Raw genomic sequence first — 10,581 nt, 5'->3', positions numbered from 1 at the left:
ATATATTCCAATAAAGGTTTCATTCTATTTGTTCCACTGGGCTGGGAACTACAACATGCTTAAATTGTCGCCAATATTTTGCAAGAATTCTTGTGGGGAAAAAATACAGTAAAAAGTGTTCATACCAGCAAAGCTGTGAAAAGAAAATAATAAAATTTGTAAAAACTCTTATTTCATAGCGAGCAAAAGGCATAAACAATTATTTAAATAAACCTTAAAATCCTTGCAATAGAAACAATGAGCCTTGCATTCTGTACTTACGCAAAACTCCCACTGAAGTCAAGGAACTAGGCTGTCAGGATCCATGTTCCTATTCAATGTTGCAACTGGCGCAGTAGGATTTTTCATATGCAAACATGCTTTTAATAATGCATGAATAGTGAAGCTTCATTTAAAATACAGCTTCCTACATTGTGTTCACAGACTTGTTGCTGACTCACCCTTCAACAACAGGATTCTGAAGGGGTAAAAAAGCCTCCAATAACAATAAATTACTTAAGTCTTTCTATAAAACAACAAACATCTTTAAACTACTCCCATGTTTAGATTCTTTCTTGTAGGTAGGTCTTGCAGACATGCCAAAAATGTTGCTTATTTTAAGAGAAACTCCATCATTCTGGATCAATTTAAAGCAGTTGTTAAAGCATCTTCCTCTAATAATAAAGGATATTTTGCAGCATGTATTTCAATAGGCATTTTGATTAGATTATATGATTTTAAAACTAGTTTATCTTTTAATTCCTTTAACCTGATATAACAGCAGCTTGGCAACCTTATCTGTAGCTTATTTATGCAATATAGCTCTGACCTCTAGCTAGGGCTAATGTCGAGTTTGAAATTTTTGGATGCTAGTAGGTGTCTTAAATGACGGTAGGTCAAATTTTCATTTGTTTGCAGAGTTTCACGTTGTCTAATTTTGCAAAAGCATTTCCTCGTAATGAAGGTTTCTGTAAAGTGTTTTTGCAATGAGACACAAAATTGAATTCAGAAGATGTACATTGCATAGATCCTCCCTGAACTCTCGTTCCACGGCCACAGTCTGAGAACCACTGCATTAAACGCTTGTTGCGCCCACAGCAGCAGAGGACAGAGCTTTTAATACCCCACTTGTAACTCTTAGGGTGTGTGTTTGGGCAAAGGGGCGCGGACGGACCACAGGTTGCGCCTGTTTTTCGGATAATTCAGTAGAGTTTAAAAAAAAAAAGGAGGGGAAGGGGAAACCGGGTCTAGGAGAAAGGATCCCTCCGGCCACACCCGATTACTGAGCCCAGTCCCTGCCACTCCTGCAAGTGTCAGACCAGAAGAAAAGAAGGCGGCAGCACAACTCCAGCCCAGGCTGCTTAGAACTGCACGCGCCATACTCCCTGCAAAGGCGCGCGCCAAACCTCTACCCCCCGCGCGCCGCTGTACATCCATCTTCCGCGTGCTAAGAACGCCACTCCCGCGCCGCAACACAACGGCCATTCACAGGCAAGCCAAGCCCCAGCACCCTTACTTTCGGGCATCATTACTTGACGCATTGCAGGTGCAACGCAACCAATCAGGAGGCTCGGCTCTTCCCGACAAATCATTGCAGGGTCCCTTCGGCCAATCGAAGAGCTCTTGACAAAATACTGTCCTCAGACGCATCAGCAGCTTTCGGTTACGTTATGCGCTGTGGTAGAACGAAAAAAAACTAGTAACCCTCCGCCGGAGGATATAATCCCTCCCTTCAATTAATTTATGTGCCAGCGAATCACTTCTTCCTGGTGCCTGGCTGCTTGAAGGCGCAATTCTGTCTTTCAGACCATTGCACCTGAGCATGCGTTTGCTTCTCTCTCCTCAGCTTTGCTACAGAGTTGTCTACACTGAAAGCATCTGCAGGCAATGATTAGCATATGCACCGAAGTGGGAGAGCACGTTTCAATGTAGGAGGGCTGCTTCCCGTTAATCCACACCCAACACTTTCTAGCCTCTTGCTGACTGATTGGACTTCGTTTCCTTAAATCTTATGCAGCAGCTTTGCCAGGCTTAAATGAAAGTTTGGAGAAGGAGAAATGTGCTTCTTGAGCACAGCTCAGGTTGCTGCTGTGCGCCCAGCCTAGGGAGGCAAACATCTGAGAGTTGTACCTGAAAAAACTTAATTTGAGCAGTTCAAAAGGATGTTAAAGAAATTCCATCTCTATTATTGCTCAGGCATACAATTCAATTTATTTTTAATAGTTTGGGAATGTTGGTTGTCTTGTGCATTTCTAATGCTAACGGTGCCTCCTTTGTGGATGGCAGAAAGTATATATAATAAGATAAGGCAATAAGTGCGGAGTATTAGTTTCTTGAACAACTTAAGGGAGAGAGCCACATGAGCCAAAATTAAGCCCAGTTTGGTTGTATTTCTAAAACCTTTTTTTTTTTTTTTTATCTCCAGCAGAAATTATGGGATTGCGTCACATGATAATGTTCTACAGGCTGTGTTATGCAGGAGCTCAGACTAGATTATCATGAAGAACCCTTCAGAAAGCTTAGTGCAAACCCCCACTTTTTACAAAAGACTGAGTATCTTCAAAAGGAGAGAGCAAGAAAAAGCAGAAGAAAAGAAGGAAGAGAGGGAATGTATCCATGTTTAAAGGCTTGACCCTATGATAAAAACAGGAGTCTTTGTATTTTTGCTTATACAGGCAGTCCCCGGGTTAAGTACAAGATAGGAACTGTAGGTTTGTTCTTAAGTTGAATCTGTATGTAAGTCGGAACTGGTGTCCAGATTCAGCCGCTGCTGAAACTGATCAGCCGCTGATTCCAGGAAGCCCGGGGCAGAGCAATTGTGCCTCGGGCTTCCTGTAGTCAGCGCTGGTCAGTTTCAGCAACGGCTGACTTGGGGACGCCTGGGGCAGAGCAGCTGGGGTGCTGCTGGGTTGCTCCAGTAGCGCGGCTCCTTGGCGCTACTGGACCAACCCAGCAGCACCCCAGCTGCTCTGCTCCAGGCGTCCTGATTCAGCCGCTGCTGAAACTGACCAGCAGCGGCTGAATCAGGACGCCTGGGGCAGAGGTGCTGCCGGGTTGGTCCAGTAGTGCCCAGAGCGGCGCTGCGGGACCAACCGGCAGCGCCCCAGCTGCTCTGCCCCAGGGTCCACAACAAAAGCCTGGTCTACTTTGGGGGGGGGGGCACACTAGCTGCGTCCCCCCCCCCCCAGCAGACCAGGGACACGGGGAGCAAAGCCGCAGCGGCGGGGTGCCTCGCCTCTGAGGCTTTGCTCTGGTGCGGGACCCGCTTTGCTCCCGGTGCCCCTGGTCTGCTGCAGACGGTCTCCAGCAGACCAGGGGCACCGTGAGCAAACCAGCAGCCGTGGCGGGGTCCCGCGCTTCTGAGGCTTTGCTCTGGCAAAGCCTCAGAAGCGGGGGAACACGCCGCTGCTGCGGGTTTGCTCCCGGTGCCCCTGGTCTGCTGGGGACCGTCTCCAGCAGACCAGGGGCACCGCGAGCAAACCCGCCGGGGCTGCTGCTTTGTTCCCGATGCCCCTGGTCTGCTGGAGACGGTCCCCAGCAGACCAGGGGCACCGGGAACAGCTTTTCTCGCCCCGGAGGTCAAGGTGGCTGACCGCTGCCTGTGAGCTCCGGGGCGAGAAAGCCCCGTTCGTAAGTGCGGATCCGACGTAAGTTGGATCCGCGTAAGTCGGGGACTGCCTGTATGGTGTTGATTTTTTTGTTAAACTGCCAAGAAGGCAAGAGAGTGAAAGCAGAGTGGAAAGTGTAACGATTTGAAGTACTGAGATCAGCATCAGCTCGCTTATAGGCCTGACCCAAGGATAGGCCCAGAACAATGGAGAGTCTGATCTGATTCTGACTGGAAAATTTATCTCTGTATAGGCAAACTCAAGACTAAATAGGAAGATTAACCAAACTAAACTAACTGAATTTATTTCTAATACAAATCCCCAGTCTTGATGCAGTGCACTTTTGTGTTATGCTTGTGTCCTGCAACACCATCACTGATAACCCCAAGTCTGGAAACTAGCAGTACACTTACTGAAAATAAAAGCCTCTTAATCATGTTGCCCACTTCTGCCAAAACTGAAATAAGAATATAGTCCTGTAATGGAGATTGCCCTACTGTTTGTCAGTAGTTGAATGCTAGGTGTTTCCTCAGTTCACAGAAGCTGAGACTTTGTCAACCTTGGGAATAAGGCTGTCAGGTTAGAGATTTTAGATGGAGAAACGATAGCTATTGATGGCAACACCCACAGAACAAATTTAGTAAAATCATCCAAAGTAGGCCAGCTATGTTTTTCTTATTCCCAGAAAGGACATGCGTTTCTCTTTCTGTATGCAACCTCTGGAGCTGCCACAGTGATCTCGAGGCCCTTAAATATGGAAGGAGCATACATCATGAAAATCACAGTTATTCTTGGAGACTACACAGTGCATAAACTATAGTTCTCAAGAATGAGTACTTTTGGTTCCAAGCAATTAGAAAACCTGCTAGTAGACTCTGGGGTGGACAGAGGAACTATTTCCATGGGGAGTTTAAAATTAGACTTGAGGAGGCTTTAGTGCAGGATGCTAACTTTTTTTTGTGTTGGGGGCCACTGACTCACAGAAAAATCGTTCAAGGGCCGCACACAAATGAGAAGCAAAATAAGAATCCCTGACTATGAAGAAGAAAGACACTCCCCACCTTTCCCTTGCACACCAGAGGTTGGGGGGGGGGGTAGGAGAGGGGGAGGGAACTCAGGGTAGTAGATTTTGTATGCTCTGTGGGTGGGTGGCTGGGCCTTACGGGCCTGGCCTGAGGTTCCCCATCCCTGCTTTAGAGGTTCATGTTATATCCAGTTTAGTCCTTTAACTCCTTTTTATTGAAGAGTCTCAGAAGATTTAAAGTGCTATGATTCTTATGCTCAGGGCTCGCCAGCTGTGTGGTTCGGTGCGCTGCGCATGCGCAGACCATGCTGCACATGTGCTGACCGCGCTGCGCGGCTGTGCCAGCTTGTAATCTACTTGCCACGGGTGAGTAGATTACATTAATTGTCGAGCCCTGCTTATGCTGACATCTCAGATAGGCAGGGGAGAGGCAGGCTGGTGTCACTAAGGAAGATATGCTATTTTTTTTGACAATTTCCCAAATCTGATGGTAAAGTTAGTTGTTTCTCTAGCAGGTTGCTAAAAAGGTTAGGATGTAATTTCAAAAGTGGTCAGTGGGCAGCCTTGGGAGAATTTTCCTGCATGACTTGCTTGTAACTTTTTGCAGAGTAAAAAGCCATAAAATGGCTGCCTAGAGAAGTGGTTTGATTACGTAACTCTCTTCATGCACTTAGTACCACAGAACAAGTGAGAAACAGATCAGTTATTTCTAGATGAAAGAGTTTAACTTTCAGCATCACTTATTTAGAACCTATATTATATCTATGGTTATTATGGTTCATCTTGGGCCTGTACAATAGTATGGCAAATTGGAGCATTAAATATTTCTGTAGCTCCATCATGTGAATCTCCTATATTAGATTCACATGGTCTCATGGTTTCGGTCTCATGGTTTTTTATCCCAAGAACTATTGGTGTGGTTTTGTGCAAATTGTGATAAAATTATCTGTTAGAACTAGAGGGGTAGAGCCTTAGTTGATGTGAATTGTCATAGGTCTTTTGACCCTAGAGATTACACTTCTAATTTAAAACTGTGGTATTCACTGAATTGTATATGCCAGTTGTTACATGTTCTCTTATACTTCTTAGTCTGTTTATGTCAGCCTTTCCTCTCTGATTTTCAGAAAAGAATAGAGCTCAGAGTTACTACCGAATTGGGAGACAAGCTGAGGAGATGACAAGTCTGGCCATTGAGATCAATCTCTGACAGTCCCCCAACCTGAAGCAAATACTCACCAGCAACAACACAGCACACAACAAAAACAATCCCTACAACAAACTCCATTGCCAAGTCTGTCCTCATGTCTACTAAAGTGACACTATCATAGGATCTAACCACATCATGCCATCAGGGGACCATTCACCAGCACATGTACTAATATGACATATTCCATTATGTGCCAGCAGTTTCCCTCTGCCATGTACACTGCCATTCAAAAACCAGTACGAGAGCACTTCAATCTCCCTGGACACTCAGTAACAGTTGTCATACTTCAGAAAAAAAAAATCAAAACCAGACTTCAGCATGAAACTGCAGTGCTAGAATTTATATGCAAACTTGACACTATCAGACTGGATCTAAATAGAGACTGGGAGTGGCTAGTTTACTACAAAAAAATAACTTTCCCTCTTTTGGTATTCACACCTTCTCATCAACTGTTGGGAATGGGCCACATCCATCCTGCTTGATTTGACATTGTTAGCATGGTCATCCTCATAGTAATGTAACACACATGGAAAAGATGGGTGTGTCATCTGCCAAACTGAAGTTTCCATTTCATGCATCTAACAAAGTGGGTTCCAGCCCATGAAAGCAAATAAATGTGTTAGTCTTTAACATGTCACAAGACTCCTTCTTGCTTTAGCTGAAACAGACTAACATGTGTACCTTTATGAAATATGCCTATGTTGTTCACTTCCATGTGATTCCTATTAATTGGGTTATGAATTGCTTTCAAAGCATCACAAACAAGTACAATATGAAAAATCTTTTTCATTTATAACTATATAATATTGGAGGCTTTCACTCATGCCTACCCTTCACTTCTGCCATTAGCCAGTCAGTAAGAGCTATAGCAGAGCTCCTCAACTTTGGAAGCTCTGGGGGCCACAATGATACTCACAGCACATGCTGAGGGCCACAACTTAAATGTGGTTGCATATACATACAAACATATATGCAAATATATGCAAATAGCTTCTTTCACACTGATGGGTATGAATAAAAAGATTAAGGCAAGACTATACAACACCCAGACTCCATTTAAGTCAGTTCTGCTGTTATTAATAAAATGCAATATTTACCCGATTTCCACCCATATGACAGCACTTTTAATGAGCAATGACAGTCAATGAATTTAACTACTAAAATGAATATCAACAGAAGACCATTATATTGACAAGTTCTTTGTTTTGGCTCCCATCTACGAGCCACATGTTGAGCCTCACGTAAGCCCAAATTGCACCGCGGGCTGCAAAGAAAGAGGATGTGGGCCGCATAGGTGCACAGGACACGTGTTGAGTAGCTCTGAGCTATAGCATCTATTTTTTCAGCAGAATTCATCATTAAATTCAACTGAACTTTATCTCCCAATCTGACCAAATGGAAACTCTAATATAACGAGGATCACTTGTGTGAGAAATGGGTTACAAAAAACAATGCCAAAAACCTTTTAAGGATTTCCATGGTTAAAAAAAAACCTCAGCTAACTTTGATGTTTCTTTTTTTTCAGTGTTGATTAATGGAAAGAGAATGAATAAGAAATAACAGAGTTATAACTAATTACTCATCCTCTGTAACTTGTTTTTAGAACTTTAAATTCTGAAACATTCTTTGTCATTATTTATTGGGTTATTTTAAATTACAAACGGTTTCAAAATGTCTTGATAACCATTACAAAGGTTCAGCTTTTTTGCAGCACAGAAATTTGAAAGTACAAAGTAAACCAGTTTTCTGGATTAATCAAGTTTCTGGTGTGTTCTTGAGAGAGGAGGTGACAACAAAATCATCCTCAAAACTTACTTGGAAATTCTATTTGTTTATTATATGATATTTATATACTATAAATTGTGTGGTTGATAGCTACAAAAACTAGAAGCAAAAATTTTCAGTAATTTTCAGCATTGGAGTGAATACTGTCACATGCAGCTTTTTATTTTAAAACGGTCTAAGGTAAAACACTTCATATCTTTTGACAGGTTTATTATTTATAATGGTTCTCAAAAATCTGATTTCAACAAATGTAAGCCAACAGTGAAACAGCTTCCTTCTGAAATACCAAATGTGTTTAACAATGTTACCCTATGGAAATATTAGATACATAGTTAATAAAAAAAATTTAAATAAAAAAATAATGAAAGTTCTGCAGCATCTTAGAAACTAGCAAAAAATGTAGATAGTACCATGAGATTTCGTGGGCACAACTCACTTCTTAAGATGTTTTTACATTTTTTTCCCAGTTACAGACTGACACGGCTACCCCCCTGGAACAGTTACAAGATACAAAGGTGGGCAAAATGTGTATTTGGTTTCCGAAATAATTTTTACTATTTGACAATTAGTCTTACCACAAAGAAGAAAAATTAAATCAGCATTTTAAGAAATATGACTCAATAGCAGACTTACAATTAGTAGCATAAATTCAGTTTTTTATGGTGGTAAAGACTGACTTGCATTATGAGCCCTTGTTTTCACATGGTCATAACTTTCTGGAAAATTCTTCCTTTCAACTGGAGTCTTCCAAATGTGATCCCAGCCATAAAATGAGGGGATTTTTTTCAAGTTAAAGCAAAATGTGTTCATCGAATTTAACTGTAGAAGAGTAAAAAAAAAAAAAAATTCTGTTCAAGAAGATTGTAACCCTAAACCTAAGACGACCTATACATGTATTTACTGTATGTATGTGAATTTTTCCATAACTGCCATGTGCATATCTTTGTCGGATCAAGGCCTTCCAGACCCTATTAGCATAAAACAATAAATACAAAATTCCTGAGATTTACAAGATGAAACTTTATAAGTAGTTAGTCCTCAATAAGGTCAATTTATACAGAAATACACACAAACATACAATAATTAAAATTTTAAAACAATGCTGTTTCAAGCAACAGAATAATCAGTTTTATACCCATGCACTCACTTTTGAATTACTTATGGAATAGTAAAATAGCATAATAGCAATCTTCATCAGTTTCTATATAATATTTTGTGTTATTTCTTTATGGAGATCTTTATTTGCATATACTTTTTCTATGAAATAGTGGGAGAATACAGGGAAATAATCAGATGAGAGGCTTAGAGTTTAACTTTTTTTTTTAAACTTCCCTCCCATCCCATCACCACTTCCAAATACAGAGAAACAGCAACAACCTATATTAAAATGATACTAAAGTTATAATTAAAAAAAAAACTCTTAGAAGCTGCAAAGTTCAGGATAAAGTAACTATTTTCCTTACATTTTACCTCTCAGGCCACATTTTCCTTAGTGTAGCTATTTATTTCACTAGAGTTTCATCTATCTATTCCAAAGCTGAATTTGGCTCATGGAGTATTTTGGATTAGGTTGTTACATCTATAAGTAGATTCAGATGTTCAAATTGTAACTTTACTATTAAAGACTATGATAGTATAGGTAATAGTATAGATTCAGAATTGATTGTTACAATGACTAATATAGCTGCAGTAATAAGAACATAAGAATGGCTATACAAGATCAGACTAAAGCTATATCTAGCCCAGTATGGTGTCTTCTCACAATGGCCAATACCAGATGTCCCAGAAGAACAAGTGGTCCACCTCCTGACATCCATTCCTAGCTTCTGAAAAACTGAGTCTAAGGAACTTTTCTTGTCCATTCTGGCTAATAGACATTGATTGATCAATCCTCCATGAATTTATTAAGTTCTTTTTTAATCCTGTTCAAGTCCTGTCCTTCATAACATCCTCTGGCAAGGAGTCCCACAGGTTGACTATGTGTAGTGTGAAGAAATACTTCTTTTAGTTTGTCTGCTACCTATTCAGTTAATTTGGTGACCCCTAGTTCTTGTGCTATGGCAGTGGTGGCCAACCTGCAGCTCGCGATCCACAGAAGCTCTTTTCCCCCCTAATGGCCCCTTGTCCCCCTCCCCTGGGATGGTGATTGAAAATGGCGCCCATGATGGTGGCCATCAACAGGAGCCTGACATGGCCACAAAAAGCCTAATTTTGTTTCTTAAAGGGGCTTTTTTTTTTTTTTTTTTTTGTTCGACAATTCTGGTGTGGCTCTTCGCATTTTTTCCACTGCTGTTTCGGCTCTCTTTGTTAAATGGGTTGGCCACCTCTGTGCTATTTGTTCATATTTTTTCATATTTGTTCATTTTTTTTAATTGTATCCTTTGGTATATATGGTTGTGACTACTTTCTTCCACTATTTGATCTGAGGAAGTGGGTCTGGCCCACGAAAGCTCATCATCTAATAAACCATCTTGTTAGTCTTTAAAGTGCTACATTGTCCTGCATTTTGCTCTGTGCTATGGGAACAGATAAATAACTTTTCCTTAATTACTTTCTTCACACCAGTCATATTACATCCCTCTATCATATCCCCCCTTAGTCTCCTCTATCCTATGCTGAAAAGTCCTGTTCTTATTAATCTCTTCTCATATGGCAGCTGCTCCATACCCTTAATCATTTTTGTTATTCTTTTCTGAACTTTTCCAGTGCCAAAGTAGTTTTTTGAGATAAGGAGAGCATATCTGCATGAAATATTCAAAATTGTCGCGAGAATCACAGGTCTGATGATGCATACCCAAGCGGGGATAGGACAGAACCAGGTGGACAGTTTTAGCAAATAAAGGATATTTATTTATGACAGTGATGAATTTATAGTATTTATTCTAAGATTAATAGACCATGTTAATAATGAATTTACATTATTTATTATATTTATTCTATGATTTCTAGTTAAATGTGTCAGCGATATAAGGATGGGA

This window comes from Pelodiscus sinensis, chromosome 5 (genome assembly GCF_052426305.1).
Source record: "Pelodiscus sinensis isolate ZL-2025 chromosome 5, ASM5242630v1, whole genome shotgun sequence".
Lineage (NCBI taxonomy): Eukaryota > Metazoa > Chordata > Testudines > Trionychidae > Pelodiscus > Pelodiscus sinensis.
Note: the sequence above shows the minus strand (reverse complement) of the source record.